General features: G+C 38.7%; 1 protein-coding gene across 6 annotated transcripts in view; it reads left to right on the top strand.

Annotated features, from left to right (window-relative positions):
- TSPAN18 (tetraspanin 18) overlaps nucleotides 1-21,869 on the top strand; it is a 167,782-nt gene that overhangs the window by 73,047 nt on the left and 72,866 nt on the right. For all 6 annotated transcript variants that reach the window (XM_088145748.1, XM_088145749.1, XM_088145750.1 and 3 more), the window contains one exon: nucleotides 14,542-14,672. The gene's annotated coding sequence lies outside the window, so the exon portion shown is untranslated. The remainder of the gene's footprint in view (nucleotides 1-14,541; nucleotides 14,673-21,869) is intronic.

Genomic DNA, 21,869 nt, shown 5'->3' with positions numbered 1-21,869 from the left:
AGTGTCCTAGTTGAAGTGTAAAAGTAATGCCAACAGGCAGTGGGACAGAATCCAGGTAGGAAAGCTATTAATAAATCAGTATACTAGTTTAGGTTTTTATGGTCATTATCTGTTGGACTTCAGGGTTTAGTGACTGGTCTAGACAACAGATTTCCTGACATTTTTCTGGCAACTGTGGCGGGCATCTTCAGAGGCAAGGTGGTGTGCTATGCAGACCACAGGCAACTGATCAGGAACTGACTGGGCTCCTGTCTTTATAGAGAGTCAGCTCTTTGGCCTATGACTCTAAATAATATTTTCCCATGAGTGAATTTGAGTGTTGGTATCAGATTTACCTGCCAGTAACCCCAGCATTACAGAGGATAGTCCTACTATAGCCTAGTCACAATACCCTGTTGCTGAGAGACTGTGGGTTCTGCTTCATCCTTGGATGAGGATTCTTCAGGGCAAGGTCTGATATCTAGGAACTGTTTGATTAACAAGAAGAATGTATGCAACCACTCAGCTACTCATACTATATGCATACATACAAAATAACATTCATGCATACAACAAATGTATACATAAAAAAGAACTATGCATTACAAACTGAACATATTATATATCCTGAATTATACATTGATGGTGACCATGGTTCATAGATTCATTAAGTATTAACTCAAAATAACATGTAAGCAAATAATTGGCACCAAATTTTGCTGGGTAAATGGGTGGAAAAAGACAAGACTGTTTAAATAACAAAGCTGCAGAATTAGTGAAATGGAAGGAGCAGAACATGAATGGGAATGGAAGTGTTTAGAAAAATAAGAGGCTGGAAGAATGAGGATTGATTGGAAGGATAAGAAAAGAAAGGAAGGTACACAAGTCAACACTCTTGCCTCACTCTGCAAAAACTCTTCAACATTCCTGCTTAGATGAGACAGAACTAATTTACAGTATAAATCAAGGTTTCTCCGAACCACCCAAAATCTTTGTTTAGCTAACAACTTTTCAGTGTTCCAAAGATTTTCCATATATGAAAATGTGAAAGCAAAGTTGCCTCTATAATTTTTTATTTGGCCAAAACCCTGCCTTTCTGCATCATATCAGAGCGCTCAAAGCTCTTAGCATCACCAAGTTTCCAGATTCAGTTCCGATTGTCTCAGAAGAAATCTTACTGAGCTTGAGCTACAGATTATTTTTGTTCACATTATCAACCCTAATACTTTGGGCGGGGGGGGGGCAGGAGGGGACTGGAGCATTAGTGTATTCAGTGTAATTTAAGAAATTAGTACTACTAAAGCAAAACAAACAAAAATCCAGACAAATGATGGCAAGTAAAATAGAGCTGACAGCAGTAAATATTGCTTCTTACAAATAGCAGCATTGGCTTAACAAAGACTTAGACTGAGTACATATATTATGTTAAAATAATATCTAGCTACTTTGGGAAAGTTACCCTTTAGAATCAAATTAGGAAAACAGATTTATACAATTTGAATTAAAATAGCCCTTAGAAGAGTTTACATTTTATACCAGACCATTGAACAACAGCAGGGTTTTTAATGAAATATGCTTTGTTAGCACTGCAAGAAAAGTAAATGCACAGATATGGGGGAGAAAAGAGGGCATTTTTCAGTTCAAGAAAAGATTGTCTGGTTTGGAAGTGATTGGGAAGCCATAGGATAAGAGTTAAGATATAAAAATGAAGTAGAATGATTGTAGTTGAGGTTTGCTAGTGGAAAAACAGTGATATTTATTTAATGTAGTACTTTAGGAACTGATTTCCCTTTCCACTTGGTATACTTATTTCATGTACTGACCACAAAATTCATTAGTTTGAAGCTGTGAACCCTTTTGTGGTGGCAGGGAGCCAAGCCCTAGATACTTGGGACTGGATGAAAACGCCAAGATACACAGTGTGCAATAGCTGTGTTTAGTGTGGTCATGAGAGTGCAGACTGTGTCCAAGGGGCTGGAGGGGAATTTCACAAACTCTGACTCTTCATTTCTGAAGGATAAAAAGAGAGCTTGTCTTTATCCCCTTTTTATAAATGCTTGAGGATGTCTTTACGGCTCCCTTGTGGTTAGCTTTTCTTCAAATATCATTGCTAAATCCTTCAAACATTTTTTTTTTTTTTTTCATTTTAGAGGAAAATGCATTTTAGGGAAACCCTTTGTACTGCAGAGGCTGAAAACTGTTTAGAGAAAGAGACTATCTGGGAGATAAAACCAGGCATACCGATTTTTTTGACTTTGTATTCCAGCAGTGGTCAGGGAAAATGCATGGTTAAAAAGCCTGCCTCGCATCTCAGTTCATTTTTCTACATCCGTGCCTTTTCGGCTACTGAAACAGCAAGAGTTCAAGCTGGGGGTATTCTTTTTTCCAAGGTTTCTGTTAATTCACTGAAATTGCCCTTTAGTTCAGCAGAAGGTGGGGATTTAAAGCTTCACCAAAATAAACTCTCTTTTATGCCATTTGGAAGATATCCAGATAACCACATAGCAGACTGTGTGAGTGTGAGCAATTTTAGAAGTTCCCTTCCAAGTACAGCATCATGTGGTGTGGGAACCTTGGAGGAGGCCAAGAGATAGCATATGTTTGGAATGAGCCCCTTTAGAGGTGATGGGGATCAGCTCCTTGAGCTGTTAGAAACTGAATATAACCCCTAGGTCTGTGCAGCAATTTGCATTAGAAAGAGAAAAGTACTTTGGAGCATGGGGGGGGCACTCACCCAGTACCTGTTGGCAACTCCTTAAAGCAACTGTGACCTCTCCTTGGATTGTTTGATACCTTCTGCAGCTGCCATGTGATCTTGTGAAAAGATCATTTACAGAGGGGCTGAGAGGGGCTGTGTGCGTGTCCATGCCTACTGTGAAGCACCATTGTCCTTTCAAATGTAAAACTTTGCACAAATAATCACACCAGTGCTGAGGGGATGAGTTTTCCTTTTGGTTTAAGATCTCTCTTATTTGTGTGAGTTTCTCCGTTCAGCCTTATAAACTCCAAACGTCATGCCTGTTGCTCAAGAAGATAGGCTAAAAAGGAAACAGAGTGGGGGCAGACATAGAAACAGTTGTTTACTAATTGTACACTTTGGCTGCTGCGTTATTAAACAATAAGCACACTCTCAATTTAAGAGGATTATGTTTTGAAGGGAGGGATGACCATAGAAAAGTAAGGCCATTGTACAGCTGCTTTCTGGGGAAAATATTTCTGAAATTTTCTTTCTCATTCTATGGATCACCACGAAAGAGCTTTACAAGACTTGCACCAAGCCAAATATTCAGGAGGCAGTTTATGAGCCTAGAAACTCCCCACTAATTGTGCAATGAGGCCAAAAGCAAAAGAGCATCAGAGGTAAAAGAAAACCAGAGCAACTGCTTGGACAATCTATTACACTGGGGGATTGGAAGCTGCAGTAATGTTACTTGGGGGGGAGTTGATACAGAATGATTAGGAAGTTGCCATTAATAACAGAAAGACCAAGTTCTTCTTTTGATAGAATTGTGCTGTTCTTCTGAAAGTGTTGTCAGTTTCTTTCCCCTTGCCATTTTTGGGGCCAGGAAGGTGTTAGATTTAATGAGAGTAGGCAATTCAGGAAAAATATCCCATTATCCCTACCCTTTGCCAAGCCTGGATAATTAGTGGAACCTTTTGCAAGAAATATCATTTGTTTCAATGTAATTGCAAAATAATTAGCTCATATGGTAGAAGTATTAACTCTGTTGATAGATACCATGCAGGTAATAGATGAAACATCTGCTTCAGAAAGACATGTGCCACAACACAATTTTAATTGGCCAGGTCAGCGTTAATGACCTGCAATTAAGTGTATCAAACACCGTATTGAATATGGTAACTGCTTGTCGTACCTTGTCTTGTTGATGTGAGATGAAGAAAAATGGATTCTCTGGAGAGATTTCTTCCTGAAAGATGGCTTTTTTTTTTTAATCTGCCCTTTTCAAAGAGTTTGAGATTGGACTTCTGAGCCTCTCTAATTAATTATATAGACTATGTTGCATATCTAATACAAATTCTGAAGGAAATAAAGGGTGACGGGAAGGGGGAGGGGAGGGGAGCAAGGGAAGACCATTCATTGCGCAGTTCTTTATTCAGGAATTTTTCAACTTAGTTTCTGCTCTGTCTTATCTTTAAAGGATGAATTACTCTTTTTGGTGCCGTGGAAGACAAGCATCAGGTGAACTGCTCAGGATCTTAGACATATTAAGATGTTCTTAAATCCCAGAGTAACACTGGATGTAACTACTATCCCATCCCTTTGTCTTCCTTAGACCATGGAAAATGTAACCTTAGAGAGAGAGGATAAAATATAAATGCATTTATAACTGCTGTAAAGAAGATCGGAAGTCACTTTATATCTTTTTTCTTTCTCTTTCTCTCTTTTCTTCTGTTACTTCCTATTTACTTATCACTTTTCTTTTACTTTACTTTCTTTCTTCTTTAAATTTGTATAGTTTTGACTTTGTAAAAAAAGTCTTTAATAAAAATTAATTAAAAAGAAGAACTTCTTCAGCCAGTTAATTCATTGTTACAACATTTATATCCTGCATTTTCAGCAAGGAGGTGAAGATTTCATATCTTCTTACTTCATTCTCACAACAGTCCTGCAGTCTTGGTTAGGATAACATCTCACATAGCACATTAAACTGCGTTTCCTCGGCCATTTTGGAATCCCCATAGCCCTGTGTTCTCTCAGTCAGCTTGTTTGTACTACAGCAGTGCTGCATATTCATAGAGGAATCTTGTATTGCAGAATTCAACACCATACAGTAAAAAGGGGGTCTGTGTTTCATGGAACTTATGGATCTATTTAATCTTTATGGCATGGAAGCATTTTCCATCTGTTGTGCATTATTTTCACAAATACTCTTAATACCATAAGAAGATGGGAAAACTCAACCACAAAATTGCCACTTGGAAAAGAACTCCAGACTCTGTGCTATATCCTGAGAATATTGCTACTTGTATAAAAATTAAGTTTTCAGAAAAACAAATCTGTGAGTCATGAAGAAAAGTAGGTTGACTACTGTAGGTTTTTTTTTTTTAATGAACTTTGCTAATTTCCTCATGAAGTAAGTTGTTCTTTGCAATTGTGTCAATTACAACTGAGTGGTGTCTTGAGATATTTTGGGTTAAGTCTAGATATCTTGACTCAATAATGATTCGTGATTTATATGCTGCTGTTACCACTGGATGGAAATCCTGAGTTAGGCAAAATCTGGAAACTCGAGGTTGCTAGAAGCAGTTAAATGCCTGTGTTGGGCTTCTCTTTTTCTTTAGTAACTTCTGCTGGATAGATAATACCTCGCTCTTCTTGAAGTCTGTGGGATTTCAGCTTCTTAATTCTTTCTCTGTCTTAAAGGTCTGTTTTTATGGACAAAAGGATGAGCTCACTTCTGTTCAAGAGACTTGAGTTTTCTTTACTCAGGATGGGGTGGTGGGGGCATGCTTGGAAGTATCTTTTTTTTGTTCAGACAAGGTGCAAGGTGAGCATACTTGAGTCTGTGGGTGGTCATTCACACTTAAGGAGAAAAAAAAATGTAGACTCCTCTGAATGAAGTTACTAGCCTTCAACAAAAGTTGTTTGGTTGCTTTTGTTTCTTACTATATTCTCTGATATCATAGCCTAGTCCAGTGTTTCTCAACCTTGGCAGCTTTTAAGATGTGTGGACTTCAACTCCCAGAATTCCCCAGACTAGGCTATAAGCAAAAAACTTCTTTCAGCTAAATCTGCCCAATCAGCCATTGACATAAAGCCCTGTATGTTCTGCCTACTCAAAAAACAAAATAAAAACAATATGCATATACTGAGGTATATTTAGGATGGGTATTGATGGCATGAATTTTTTCCATGGTGAATGCCTGGCTGAAGTCACTTAAGCACCCATCTTTTTCTCTGCCTGCCTTTGCAAATACAATTTTCATGAATGTTTATTCTGGAGGAAATCCCATTCTAAAGGGATTTGAGGCACAGAGGCACTGCAGCTGAGCAGTACAATCCTAATTTTCTTTATTAATTCCCACCAGCCCAATGGGGCTTACTCCTAAGTAGATGTGCACAGGATGCTGCCTTGATGATTAAGCAGGCCCCTTGGAAACACATTTGCCCCCATATACACGCAAATATGTTCTGCAACATGGAAGCGAAGAGGGAGAGAGGGTGGAATTACTCTTGTGCTGCTAATCAAGTTAGAAAGTTCCACCAGATTTCTAGCGCTCTCTGCTTCCAGCTCCTTCAACTGCCCTTTAGAAAACATGGGCTGCCTGAAGAAATGTTTGGCAGAGTTGTATGGGGCGGGCAGGAAGTTAGCTTTTGTGTGGGTCCATGTGAGATTTGAGTGGTGGTGAAGGAAAGGCAGCCAGCTACCTCCTGCACAGGCCACTTGCCAACATTGGGGATGTACAGCCAGTGAAGGGAAAAAGCAGCCTTGCAGCAGGATAAGATGGAATTCTCAACCACTGTGTTTGAAGTTCCCCGACCTCCTTTAGTCCCTCACAAAACTCATTCAAGTTCTCATGGAATTCAGTTTGAAAACCCCCCATTTTAGGATACCTAAATATGAAGATGAGTTTCCTGAATTGTTGTCACGCAATTTTCATATTTTAAGACGTGGAAGTATTATTAGACTCAGACCAGGTTTGGATGTCATAGCCAAAGATTGGCTCTTTGAATTCAGGGTATGTTGTAGACTTCCACTTTTTATTTTTTTGTTCACAGAAGCTTTGGTAGCCACAGCATTCAAATCAGGCAAATTGTGTTGCCATCCAGCTATATCAAACCATAGTAAGGGTGTATTTTAACCCCATCAAACATTGGTCATGTGAAGAAGCAAAATGAGTTGAAAGGCTCTGTAGGAAAGTTTCAGAGCACCTTCCTACTTCACAATAGATATGTTAGTGAGGATGCATGAGCATAGTGTTACTGTTGTGTAGAAACAGTATTGAGGCTTCCTTCTCTCTCAGGTTTCTGAATGGTCAGGATGCATAGAAGCTTCAACTTGTAAAAGTCAATGCATGAAAGCTATCCTAACTCAGTATAAGCATGGATGATAGAAATATGGGCATTGGGAAGAACCAGGTGCTGTTAGAGATGGCCAGGCCACCAGCTCCATTTGGGAACTGTTGTCTCTATATGTAAGTAGCACATAAAAGACAGTAGGGCTGTGCAGAGATCCAAATGGAAGGGGGAAACTGTAATTTGGAAGCATTGGTAGATGAGTTATGAATACGTATGGCCCAAATCTGCCTTCCCCCTTCAAATGTGAATCACTGCACAGCCCTAAAACATAGTACCTTTTATTGGTTCCCAACTGCTGTTGTTAAATATGATCCAGGAAGTGAAGGGGGAAATTGTCACATCTAGAGACAGCAGAAACAGTATATACAAGCTCTGAACACATTTCTGGCAGCCAAATCATAACATGAGTTCTTTGTTCAGCAAATATGAAACAAGCACACCTGGCTTATGGATTGACACATTGTCACCTGGCATTTGCCTTGCCCCAACATTTCAGGTCAGCTATGACCACTAGTTAGCTCACATTAGTATTGTTGCAAACAATCCATAAACAAAGGGTGGGATATACAGTAAATCTAATAAATAGTCAGACTGCATGGGCCAGTAGAGATTAAGTGTGCATCCAAAAATGCAGTACAGTACTTCACAAACCTTGAAAGCTAAAAGAATGATTTTGTGATATTTTTTCCAGTGCCTTCAAATTAGGATCATGTCTGTTGCTTCATTTTAGCTGACATTTACATCATGGTTGCTGTAAAAATAAATCAATTCCTTGTAGATTTGCTTTTATAGTAATTTGATTGTTGTTTAAAAGTTGCCCTTGCTCTGCCCCATCATGTTCACTTAGTACATTTGGATTCAGAATCAATTCCTTTTCACTCTTTTATTCTTCTATCCCAGGCTAACTTGGTTCATATGATTCTCATACTGTAAGAAATATGACAGCTACATGATAAGTGAGTACCCTGCTTAGTAAGTGTTCAAGAATGAAAAATTATCCTTTTGAGTCCTACATGCTGAGTTGAAGAATACAAAACATGAACAGTGTAAGGAAAAATCCTTTAATCTAGTATGACTTAGCCAATTGCCTTCACGATTGGAGGAGATGATGTTTCCTTTTCCGGTGAAACTATCTATGGGCACAACTATTCTTTATCTTTGTTATGGTTATTCATTTGCTATATGATAGAAGAAACAGCAATTCATAATTGCAATAGCATTTAGAAGTGTATTGGACCATCCTTTCAGTCACTACCATTCAACAAAATTATCTCCTTACCAGCCAGGTTGTTTTGGTGAGCTGGGGGGACATCTATGGCCCACTGTTTTATTTAAAGTGGTGCTCTCTGGTTTGTGTTAAATTCACTGCACATATATATGTTTTCCCCCCCTGTGGAACGTGACTTGTAGCTGTGATTAGGATAAGCTATTTTCCTTTCATACAAAGAGATCACAGCATGTAAAATTTACATTGTAAATGGACAATGGCTCCTTTTCCTTCCCTCCTACTCACTCTGGGACTCATGTTTGTGTAGAAAATTCCCATCTAACAAAAACCTGAAGAACAATTTCCTTCCTTTAGATCAAGGATGAGAATTCTCCAGCTCTGGAAATTCTGGTAAGCTACAGTTCCTAGCAACATCAGCTGCGATGACAAAATCAACAATTCACCAATATTTGAAGGTAGGGCCAGTATGAGGTAGTGGTTTAAGGCACCAGGCTAAAAACCAGGAGACCATGAGTTCTAGTCCCACCTTAGGCACAAAGCCAGCTGGGTGTAGTGGTATGTGGGAATGACCTTGGGGGACGGGGAAGAGATGCTGCCTAGGGAACAATCAGGTAAGAGAGGATATAGCCCACAGCTGGATAATGCTTAGAGAAAGAAACTCAGAAAGGAACCTCCCTAACTTATCAGGCTATAAAAGAGATGGTGGGAGATTTGTACTTTCAGACTTGCAAGATTGATGTTACTCTTCTCAGGTAGACCAGACAGGAAACACAACCAGATGAACTAATTCAACTTCATTGTAAGGCTACGTTAACAGAATCTTGCAAGTCTGAAAATACAAATCTCCTGCCTTCTCCCAAGGTCATTCCCACAGACCATTGCATTGGGTGATCTTGGGCCAGTCACTCTCTCTCTCAGCCCTAGGAAGTAGGCAATGGCAAACCACTTCCAAAAATTTGCCAAGAAAACTGCAAGGACTTGGCCAAGCAGTTGCCAGGAGTCAACACTGACTTGAAGGCAACCCCCTCCCCCCCCAAAAAAGAAACCTTGAAGGGTCACAGGATCTCTACTCCTGCCTTAGAAATACCCACTGACTTCCACATATGTTGCATTATAACTTCCATTAACCCTAGCCAGCAGAGTAACTGCGGTTGGCCAGACTACCTGGGAATTTGGGGATTCCCCCCCCCCCATGTCAACTGGTAAAGCTTTGCATCTTTATATAGAAAGGTGTAGAAAATTGTTCATAAGCAAGAGTAGATGCAATGGGAAATCCATACCAGGAAATGTGTAGGCATCATCACTGTGAGTGATATTATGCCTTTAGTTCCATAAACATATGGAGGCCCAAGGTCCAGTCTGACTGGAATCCCAGGGGGGTTCTAGAGGGGAGAATAATGCCCAAACCTTAGAGTTAGAAATTATTTAAAATAGGCATAAGGTAAAGATATTAGAAATGACTTATCAGTCAGAAAGCTCCATTAGTGACCCTTACTACAAAGCAGTGTGAGTTAAAAGTCCAAGGTGGATGGGTTGTGTTATGTAAAAAAGATTGTCCCTTCTTCATGGAGGGGGAAAAGGTCCACAATTAATAATTCCATGTGCACACACAAAGTCTAACAATTTCTCTCCATTTTTCCTGTTCTACTCGCTTCCAAATGAATAGAGTAGGTTGTATGCTATTGTATCTTGAGCTGTGATGGGAACATGTGCTGTTCAGAAAAAGCCTTTCCAGGGCATTTCCCCCAAACTATTACAGAAGAACTATTCTGTGCACCGTTTGCAAATACTCCAATTGTATCTTTGTGTCCTAGTACTTTGTGTGTGTGTGGAGAGGGGAAGGGTGATTTTCCATTAAACCTGGATTAGTCTAATGCTTGCCTGATTTTTTCCAAGGATGGAGGGGAATTTCCTTTCAGGAAGGAAAAATGGATTGCACATCACAGCTACTCAATAAAAATAAAGTATGGTCCACATGGGGAGGACTACTTTGCAATGCTCAGATTATGACTGCTATTGGTCAGCCTTTGCCAAGCTAGCTCTGTCCAAATACATTGGGATTGCAGGTCCCTGTATTGGGTGTTAGGGAAGGTCCTTTGGGATTTTGTGGAGGAGAGGCATCTTAGGTTGATTTCTTTCAATGGATTGCTTTTATCTGTTTGTTGAAAATATATTAATTGTATCTTTGACTTTCTAGCACTTTTCATCCTTCCAGGATGAAAAAACCACAATTATTTACTATCTTTTATTATGAACACTTGCTTTAATATGCTGCATCAGATCTTTAAATCTTTGAGTGAAATCCACTGAAGTTGCTCTGCCCTTCCACCAACAAATTGATGATGGGACGATGTCTTCCTTTTTTTTTTTTTCTGGCCCTTATATGACCTTACAATCTATTCTGAAAGGTGTTTTTTTTCTGTTGTGGCTGCCGTATGAAATAGCATCCTCCTTTTTGAAGTGCCCTGAAGACATGGTTCTTCTGTCTGGCATAGGGCCAGGATGTTGAGTGAGCCATTAGTATGGGATACATGATTTATTGTCTCCAGCACTATGTGTGTCCTTGCTTATTTTATGTATTTTGATACTTTAAATTTTGGTAGCTGCTTGGCAAGTGGATGGCCATATACATTGAATAAATAAATATTGTACTTACTTGGTAGTCCACTAACAGTTTTTTGGCAACTTGCAGGGAAACGCAATACAATAAATATAGAAAACAATGCTCTCAGCAGCCATCAATCAGCTAATGTGTGATCATCCAAGTTGAGCCCCACAGGAATTGCTCATCCTTAGTATAAATAATGCTGAAAACTTTTGGGGGCTTGTCTAAGATTAGTTCCAGGGATATGGATAAAATCATTTCATATACTAGCTAATAATTCCCTTCTTTTGACTGTCAGGCTGAATAATATAAATGTTAATGGAGTCACAAATCTATTTGTCAAGCTGCAACCTGAGGTTTATTTTGTATTTTCCTGCTTGCACATTTTGAAGTGTCACACACTGGGAATAGAGGAGGGCACATTTTGTTTATGGAGGAAAGCAATTATTATAACCAGTTTATATACCATGGATCTAATCTAATACATTCCGTCATCACATTAAGCACTGGCCATCTTTCTCCAGTGCTAATGATATTTTCATTTGGCTGGTCAGTGTAATAAATGCTGCCCAGCGTCGAGTAACAGTACAGCTGTTGCTGTTCCTGTTACTTAATGGCATAAATGAATTATTGGAATAGTAGTGGGGGTTAGAATAGTCTCCAACCAGTTTTGTTACTCCCTGCTAAACTGCTAAACAAGATATGGTGTCAACATACTCTAGGGAAGCTGAGGGTTTGCAGAAACACTAAAAATTATCTGAATAATGAGTTGCACCTTCCCATACCCAATGGGAATCAATTTACATTCTCAAATGAATATATCCATGAGTCCATCAAGGCAGGAATCACCATCTCATGGTTTCCTAGTGTTTTAATACTGTTTGACTTCTTGAAATCACATGGATGAAGCCAATTTTGTTGTATCACAATGAACTAGAAGTTGGTAATGTTGCCTTCTGCACATGATTTCCTTACCATAATGTGATTCATCTTCTGCAGCTTCTTTCTGTGCTTCAGGAAATCATGTGCAAAAAGCAATATTACCAAATATGAAGGGGATCTCCAAGAGGTGGATTCATAGTCCCTCACTTATGGCATGGCTGCTTTCTCTGTTGTGCATACTGCTTGCTTCAAAATGAAGCAAAGCTCAGTAGAAGCAGTTGCTGTACAACTTGATTCTCATAATAATTAATTACAGCAGCCTTCCACAAACTGGTGCCTTCCCATAATCCTTAGCTATCATAGACAATGGCTATGCTGTTTAGGGATCTTTGTGCTTGAAGTCCAACATGTCCAACATGTCTTTTGCTGTTATTGTTACATACCTGAACTGTGGAACAAAGAATTGGAATACAGTATCCAATTGCGGAAGATAAATGGGTCTACATTTTAACACATGTCAAACATACTTGATCTAAGAATGAAGTTAATTCATCAGAAATATTATTTTGCATCTATTAGACCTCTGAAAGAATGTTTAAAATAGATTGGACATCAGGGTTTTTTGTGTTGATATTGTAAGACATTTGAGTGCTCTTTCACTCATATGATTTAGTCTTGTCCAGCTATAGATTCATTTTAGTCTCAGATTAATTAGATTAGCCTATAATAATAAAATATTGAAAAGAAATATAATAGTAAAAATGTAAATATGATATTAAATTACATTCCCAAAATATGAAATGTTTATTTTACGAAGAGCTTTTATTTACCTATGAAACATGTTTCTATGCTGCCACAGTTAATAAAAACTCTTGGCATAGACTGTCTTACATAAAGCAAATACAAGTTAAAATATCCATAGTGAGAATAAAACAACTACTGAAACACTGCAAATATTGTTTGTACAATATAAGCTACAGATTTGTCTCTATTGAACCTGGGGTTCAGTAAAGAGGATGATATTATGTACATGGAAATTACCAAGAATGGATATGAGTAATACTCATTTTTTAAAAGTCTTTATACTCTTTTAAAATCTTCTAAAAATGAGAAGATGAGCTCTATGGTCTAGATTTAATGATAAGAGTAAGGATTGAATTATCCCCATATCCCAGATAGACTACTACAATGTGCTCTACATGGGGCTACCCTTGAAGAGTATCCAAAAGCTACAGCTAGTCCAGAATGCAGCCGTGCGGGCTATTTTTGGAGCCCCAAGGAGGGCCCATGTAACGCCACTGCTCCGCGAGCTGCATTGGGTAGCAGTTTGCTTCCAGGTCTAATTCAAGGTGTTGGTTATCACCTTTAAAGCCCTACATGACAGGGGACCAGGTTACCTAAGGTACCGTCTCTCCCCTATGACTTCAACCCGTCCCACCCGATCACACAGAGAGGGCATGCTTTGGACCCCCTCAGTAAAAGAACCTCGATTAGCGGGGTCCGGAAGGCGGGCCTTCTCTGTGGTAGCCCCCAGTCTTTGGAACATTCTGCCCCCTGGAGGTGTGATTGTCTCCCTCACTCCTGGCCTTCCGTAGGGCTTTGAAGATCTGGTTCTGCCACTTGGCCTGGGGTGGGGAGGGAATATCTCAAGCATGGGGATGGCTAGCCCCATAGAGGCCTCCTGTCTTCAGCCTCAGATTTTTCATCTTCTTGGACTCTCCTTCTCCTTTTTTAGTAATGCTTTTAACTGATGTTTTATGTATTTATATATATTTTATGTTTTTAAGGTTTGTTGTGAGTCGCCCAGAGTTCCCCCATCGGGGGGAGATGGGCGGGTGAAAAAATAAATAAATAAATAAATAAATAAATAAATAAACCAAATAGATGTTATTCCCCCAGTATCTGCTTGACTGATTCAGACTTGCAGGGTTGGTGTGCTCCAGGTTCCTTTGACTAAACAGTGCCATCTATCAGGTGCCTAGAAGCAGCTCTTCTTGGTAGCAGCGCCTTGCCCTCTGGATGGCCCTCCCTCTGCTGTCCTTTAGAAGGGCCTTAAAGATCTGGCTCTTTACCCAGGCCTTTGGCAAGGGAGAGTAAAGCCCCTTTGCTTCATCCCTGTCCAGTCTGTTGTTCTTGCCATATTTTATTTTGTTTTGTTTTGTTTTGTTGATTTCTTATCAATTGTGTTCTCTTGTTTTAGTTGTTGTGAGTCACCCAGAGTCTTTGGGAGTTGGGCAGCATGCAAATTATTTACTTACACACATCTACACACATCCTTTTTAATAAATTCTTTTGCTTTCCATTTCCAATCACTATAATGAATGGGCTTTTTTTACTTGCATAACCACTACTGTATTTTGGTTGTGGTTGCCGTTGTTTGTATTTCATTATTTAAATTAAATGAGGTTGTTGTTTGTATTTCACTGTTTAAAATAAATCATACTATCATAATGGGGAAAGCCAACTCTCAGCTTCCCCATGCTATCTTTAGAGACAGAATTCTTCTTTTTAATCCTTCCTCTTTAAGCTCAGCACTAATGACATCTTCCTCCCTCTGCATTTTTTAAACTCACTGTCTTTTGAATTAATGCCTTTTAAGCAGAAAGGTCTGTTGGGAGAGTATTTGGAAAAGAAAGGAGGTGGTAAAATCTTTCCATTTTTATACAGCTATCAAGATTTGCTTTGGAAAGTTTATAATATAAGAGCCCATGCGACCGAAGACCCTGAAACAGCGGAGTCCAATTTTGCGGCAGTGCTTTGACGTTCTTGTGTCCTTTTCTTTTTCTTCCCACTTATTCCCAACAGGACAAGACTCTATTGCCTGTAGCTTGCTGATGTAGTACCTTCCTGTTCAATCCATGCTTACATCAGCTGGACTTGTGGAAAAGAAGAAATACTGAACTTGAAAGTCAATGTCACCTGGCCCCAAGATTAAGGTAAGAGATGTTAGCTCACCTTCTGCTCTTCGGCATTTAAAGCTCTTAAAGATTGCATGGGTATGCTGATGGCGCGCTTTGTATCGTCATCACATACAATGCTTCTGCTTGTAAACCTTTCAGATCTGCTCCCAAAGCCAGAAATAGAGAGACAAGTACAGATATTTATGAAAATTGTACATCACTTCTCATTTATATGAGCACTAATGGTTTTGAATATAATTGAAACATTTTGCTTTACCTAACCTCAGACTGATTTGATGGGCTTTGTACAGGGCTAATTTATTGAGGATTGTGTGGTGTTTGGAAATAGAGGAAGCCATGGGTAATGGCACTCTCTTTTTCTGACTCTCATTCCTTTCTTTTTCTGCCACCCAATACTTTCTTTCTCCAAGCTTCAGGAAGGAGACAGACAGATCTTAGCAGATGTCTGAACTGATCTAATAGATTTTGAATTAGGCCAAAGATCACATGAAATTAGGTTTAGGGTCACATGTGCCCTAGTGCAGTGTTCCTCAACCTTGGCAGCTTGGAGATGTGTGGACTTCAACTCCCAGAATTGCCCAGCCAGCATGCAATGGTGGATGCAAATGGTCCTCCTCCAGAATATTGCTTATGAGAGTATCTTAAAAAAGGGATCATTACCATTCTACATATTCATTTGGACTGTGTGGAAAACTCAAGGGGAACCAATGAAGTTCCATTCACCCTTGCTGGATTTCTTATTCTTTTGGTCCTTCTTGCCATGTCTGTAATAACATTTTATGAAACCTATTCATTAACCATAGCAAAAATGTTGTCTATATTATTTCCTCTCAATTTTTCCCAGGATTCTCCTCTGGGAATTTTCTCTGCTGCTTTCAACTAAGGAAAATAGCAAGAGTGTCATTTCTGTGCTTTGTGTTCAATTTAAAAAGAAAGATAATTTGTAATAAAGCAGCCTCATGATTATGTAGGTTCTATGATATGCAAAATGTATTCTGGAACTTTCAATTTCTTCTCTAGATCATGCTTATCCAGTTGTTCTGGAGGTGGCCAGTGGTTTTTACAAAATTAATTCTTTGAATTGGAAATAGTTCAAAGTGTTGTAGACATGGCCTAGCCCTGAAACCATCTCATTTCATTCAGAAAACCTTATCTGGAAGACCACATGCTGCTTCTGGTTTAGGGGAGCAACTTCCAGAGAATTATCAGATCATCCCAAAGAGGGCTGGACTGGTGTGGTCCAGAGAAGAAATAGCCAACTGTTCTAGACTTCCCCAGAATGTTCCATTCCTAGAATGGTAGATTTGCACATATCTAGTGCATATATTTGGAGTTTTCTCTACTATTACACCCATATAAAGCAACTGAGATTTGCTTTGAGAAAATTTGGATCAAGAAGGTATTATGATTTGCTTCAGCAAAGTGAAGAGACCACCTGATCTACCTCAGTGAAATAACTGGGCTGGCTTCAAATCTTTTGAGCGAGGGCTGTGAGAGAAGGCTCCTTTTAGCCTTCTTCCCCAGTGCTGGCAAAAGCAGTTCTAGGTTGGGTAGTATTGGGACAGCTTGCAATGTTTACGGAAGCTGAATATCAGCCCTTTAAGACAGAAAACCATGAGTACTACCTTTATTGTAAGATTATAGTAACAGAACCTTGCCAGTCTGCAAGCATTTCTCCCTTCCCTTGCCTTTACTTTCCAGGAAACTAGGGAGGGTCCCTTCTGAGATGCTTTCTCTACCTCCATTCCCTCTGTGGGCTGAGATGTCTCTTGTCTGACCATTGCCCTGGGTGTGTCTCTTCCTCCTGACTCCCAAGGTTATTCTTACAGCCCATACACTGTTCAGCCTGGATAACTTTTGGCATGCTACAAAGAAGTCCAGGCTGTGTGGCTTCAGTAATTGCTGCATGATTTTGCTGAGTTGCTCACATGAGGGTCAGGCAGCACAGTTTTGTATGCATTGAACCTGCAGTGTGTGCCAAAGCCACACACCCTAGAGAGCTTTCAGCCATTGCTAAGGGAGAAGGCTCCTCTCAGTCTTTTTCAAGTGCACAATTCTGCAAAGGAAGGCCCTAAGGGGCTAAAAAGAAGATTGAGTTAAAGCAGCAGTACTTTGCTTTGTCCTTAGAAGACCACATTGCTTCTGGCAGCACCTTCAAGCACCTGCTACATCTGAAGTTTTACCCTGCTGTCTCTGCCTCACTTAACACATTTCACTCACGTTTAGTCTAAAATTTGCTTAAAGTAAGGCAAGTCCCATTGAATGAAATGGAAAATTCCACATGGATGTGTTTGACCTACAAGTTGGTAATGCTTGTAGGAAAGCAACATTTCATGATTTTCTTGTGTATTTTAGGCAATCTAAACACATAAACATACAAAGTGAGGTGGATTGCAGAATAGATTAGCATATTTGCTGAGTTAAATTACCCGCTTTTAATAACAGTAATAACAGTAACCGTCTGAGGACTTACCCAAGGTTAATTAAGCCTGTAAATAACTAGGTCTGTTTGGATAAGCTTTAAATAATAGAAGGCATTATGGTGTGAGTGCTTTGTTAAAAAATTGTATAGAATAGTGCTTTTATCTTTAAAGGATCAATCCCAAAATTTATGTTTGCATTCAGTTTGTCAAAAATTTAAGTATGGATGTGCAATGTAAACTACTGTATTTTTAAAATATCCCTCCTATATACACAGAATTGATCAACAGTTGTTGCAACAGTAGGTGTTGTCACTTACAATGAAGTCACTATTGTGCTGAGCAGAATGAAAAAGGATTGAAACTGCATGAAATCATTAGGAAACTTAGCTGTTTCTAGTAAGCTTTTTAGAAATCCCTTGCAGTTTAAGATAGAATGATTGCTTCGTAATAACAAGATGTGTCGGGTGCCTGCTTCCAGGTATAGAAAATGTTAAAATCTGAGCCATTCAGAACAGCTGACTCCTTTTTCTACTGCAGAAGACATACAGTAACAGGGTCAGGTACAGGAGCAAAATAAATGTTAGTATTTACAGGTAGTCCCCAGTTTAAGAACGAGTTCCGCTCTCAAGGTCTGTCCTTAAATCAAATTTGTATGTAAGCTGGATTGTACAGTATAATACTGTATAAGTAGTATTGTGTATTGAACTCAAACCATTGTGTATTTAACTCGAATCATTGTGCAATTGAACTTGAATTTTGCTACAATAGGCTCCATTCTTAACTATGGGTTGTCCTTAAACTGGGTGTTCTTGACCCGGGGACCGCCTGTAGTTATTTTACCAGTACCTAATGGAGGAGGTGTTATGGGCCAAAGATATATGGGGTTCTTATGAAAACATGTATTTTTTTCTGGCTGCTGTGAGATTCTGTTAGTTGCAGGATTATGGTTCTACCCGCATAGTTTTGCTGAAATACAGCTCTTTCGAGCCAGTGTGAAAGGAATAGACCAAGAACATCTGGAGGCTGCCAGCTCCTACTGTATGTTGTTCTGGATCATCATACTTAAAGATAATGGGTAATCTGCAATAGAACTCATATGGCTCATTAAAAAAAATAAGAATCTGAATACTATTCCTTAGATACCCAATTTCTTTTTTTAGACTCTGCCATTTGGATGTGGAGCTTTGGTGTGATTTGGTGGCTGCCTAATTGTCTGAATGCTCTTGACTCTGAAGGATTTTGCTCTGCAAATGTGGAATCAGGCCCTCTCATTTGAATCTGCTACTTTTCTTCCTTTCAAAGCGAGGCTGCTGTAGTGTTTGAACAGCTAGCTGAAATCATTACATTCACTGACATTTTAACTGCAGTTACTTGTCTAGACTGAAGTAAGTGATTTGAAAGGATGAGAAGACTTAGGGGGTCAGAAAGAGAAATTGATAAATCAATTGAGGCTGAGGACTTGTACATTCAAAACCTTAGTAATGGTGGGGGGGGGGGGAGAAAGGGCTGGGCTGCTGAGAACATAGCTGGTAGGGGAGATCCCTTTCATATTCAGGCATGGAGTTTACCCTGAAGAATTTATTTATGTGTTTAAAATGCATTTGGTTACTTATGTGAAACTAGAACATGTAACACAGAGATTTAGGCTGTTCATACATAATGTCAAACTAGAATTTAGGCTGGTAAAAATAGGAACACTCTGTCTTCTTCCTCTTTTCTCATGCATCCAGATGAAAATTTTGGGTTTCTGTTTTCAACTAAGTATAGTTTTCCATTTATTCCCAAGCTGGCAAACGTTAGTTTGTGCACAGTATTGCACATTTGAAAGTCACAATTTCGTACTTTCATTAGTTGTTACATGTCTCAATTTCCTTGAATTTCCTCTTCTTCTTTTTTTTTTTTTGCAACCAAGAATTTCTAAGCTAAAGCAAATTGTTTTGTGGATGTAGAAATTCAGTACAGTCCCTTCCAGAGCCAATATTTGTCACATCTGCTGTTCAAAAAAGCAGGATATCTGAAACTTGCATGATACTGATATATAAGTCCTTCAATATAATATTTACATCTGATTCATGAAATTTAACATCAGTCCCTTCTTTACAGTTTAGTCAGCTATCCTGTGCCCAATAGATTGTCTCTAAATGCCCTTCCTTCCTTCCTTCCTTCCTTCCTTCCTTCCTTCCTTCCTTCCTTCCTTCCTTCCTTCCTTCCTTCCTTCCTGATGGGGCTTTTTACTTGTCTTCCCCACAGCAAATTAAATTGTTCAAAATTATTATACCTTTAAAGTTTCCTTAATTTCCCACATTTGATGGTCTTACTACATGGAAATAGTGAAAAGGTATGCAGAATCATTGATTTGTAATGCTTGGAATATTGTTTATAGCTCTGCCGTTACATCAAATTGGGAAGAAAGATTTGATGGGTGAAGGCAGCAGAGAGCTAAATAAGAAATAATGGACACTCGAGCAAGAAAACAGATGAACACAGCAATCAAGTAGTTATCTGGGATGGATCATACATTTTTATTTTGTTAGAATGGGCATTTGTCTATTTTCATAACAATGTAACATAAAAACTGTGCCAATATGGTTTAAGAGTATCTTCAACATTTCTCAGATGTTTTCAGCAATAAATCAAATGCTGTTAAAAATAATCTTCTTTTCAGTTCAGATACAAGCACATTATTATCTCGACTATATACTCCATTCAAAACCAGCTGCATTACTGACAGGTTTTTGATACTGGGGAAGAAAATGGACAATGCTACTTGTGGTAAAACTATATCTTTTCTTAATCAATTACACATTTCTGAGGATTTTCTTCCTTATTAAACCACCTCTGCTTTTCAAAAAACACTGGACATTTTCCCCTTTGATAAGCTAAGTGTTAATCTATTATTACCATTATCATCATCATCGTCATCTTCATCATTATCAGAGGAATATGAAGAGAGGTATCATTAAAAGATAAATGTTCCTAACGTGTGGATGTTAATAAACTCCTTTTATGTATGATTACACCTTCTGCAAATTATTTTAAGTGAAAATAAGCTCATAGAAAGGGACATATTGAAGAATTGAGCCACTATTCAACAAGATGTGGATCTCTGAGGCAAACTGGAGGGTGAGTGTCCCTAATAACAATAAGAAGGAGGAGGAGGAGGAGGACGACGACGATGACGATGACTACGACGAGGATGACACTGGGTTCCTTGTTTATATTATAGCATAGACTGCTTTCTTGATCTTTTGTGTGTTTTAAATGCTTTAAGTGAGACTAAACTGGCCTCAATTATACCCAGGATTTATCATCATTCTCTTGCTTTAAATTCTTCAGAGCATTGTAAAGAAAAAGCTTTGTATGTACAGATGCTACGCCTGAAACAGGGAGATACGGATCCTTAGAAATCAGAATGAAAAAGCAACGGGCTTCAATGTAAGATTTAACTCTTTCAAAATCAATGAGATTATTTTGTTTTAAATCCATTGTGTGCCTTGGACTTTGTGTCTCTTGGCAATAGAATTTAAATGTGACCACTAAGAATAATTAGCTCTCATTTTTCCCCCTAGGTATTAAGTGAAATTTGCAAAGGACCATGAGTATAACTCCTTTGCTAATAAAGTAACTCAAGGAATGAAGTGAGAGCCACAAAATGGTTTCAGAGACACAACCCAAAGCATAGTATTTGCACAGAAAGTGCAGAGGTTTTTTTTTTTTTTTTTTGTTATAGGTATTAGAACCTAGTTCAGTTCCTGGACTGTACTAAAATAATTGAAACTCTACTATACTAACACTGAGTTTAGGTTTATATCTAAAATCTCAGAACTCTGAGAAAAGGTAGGGTGAAGTTAGATTTATTTTTTTTTTTAACCTCCCAGGGACCTATAGAAAAATTAGTTCCAAACAATGTCCAGTCTACTGCTGACTTACCTCCTGGAATAACAAAAATCTCCTTGCTACTGTTCTATACAAGAGAAAGAAAATAAATGACTTGTACTACAAATCCCATCCATGTTTTTCAATGAATGTTTACATTTGCAAAGAAAAAAAAGTTTTAGAGAGTTGGGAAGCCACATTGATGGAAGCACCGTTCCTTCTTTTTCTATTAAAAAGCATCTATTAAAAAGTTATTGATGGATAGCATGGAAAAATCGGAAAAATGCTGATTTAGTCCTTGAGATTAGCTAACGCCATGGGGACAGGCAGGGCTGATCTCACCTGGGAGTGATATAAAGTGTGTACAGTATATGGAGATGTCAGCCCTTCAAGGTAGACCAGACTAGGAAATCAAAGTCATGAATACTAATACTGTATTACTTTTATTATAAGGTTACAGTAACATAATCTTTCAAGCCTGAATGCACTTCCCCCTCTTCCTCCCTTTATCTTTGTGATAACTAGGGAAGGTCTTGTCTGAGACACTTACTCAGATAACAGTTCTGCCCTGGATTCAGATTTTTTTTATCTGATTGTTGTCTTCAGCTCTTCCTCCTGTTCCTCAAGGTTATTCCTTCTGCCCATTAAAAGAAGGGACTTAATTATTAAATTAATTAATAATTACATTAATTAATGATTAAATTAAATTAAATTAGATTAGATTATTAAATAAATAAATTATTAAATTGTTGGTGCTGAGTCTCCCATGTAGCTGTGGAAACTGAAAACAGGAGGAAGATGAAGGTCACGTGGCTGTTTTATCCCCACTACAACAGTAAACCTGAGTCCTGAGAATCTCTCTTCACCTCAGTCAGTACCACATATTCCTTTCCCCCTCCTGCTCAACTGTTAG

Source organism: Python bivittatus, unplaced genomic scaffold (genome assembly GCF_059951505.1).
Source record: "Python bivittatus isolate LINGU-HERP-01145 unplaced genomic scaffold, Pbiv_v1 ctg000480_np1212, whole genome shotgun sequence".
Classification (NCBI taxonomy): Eukaryota; Metazoa; Chordata; class Lepidosauria; order Squamata; family Pythonidae; genus Python; species Python bivittatus.
Note: the sequence above shows the minus strand (reverse complement) of the source record. Positions and strands in the feature narration are given on the sequence as shown.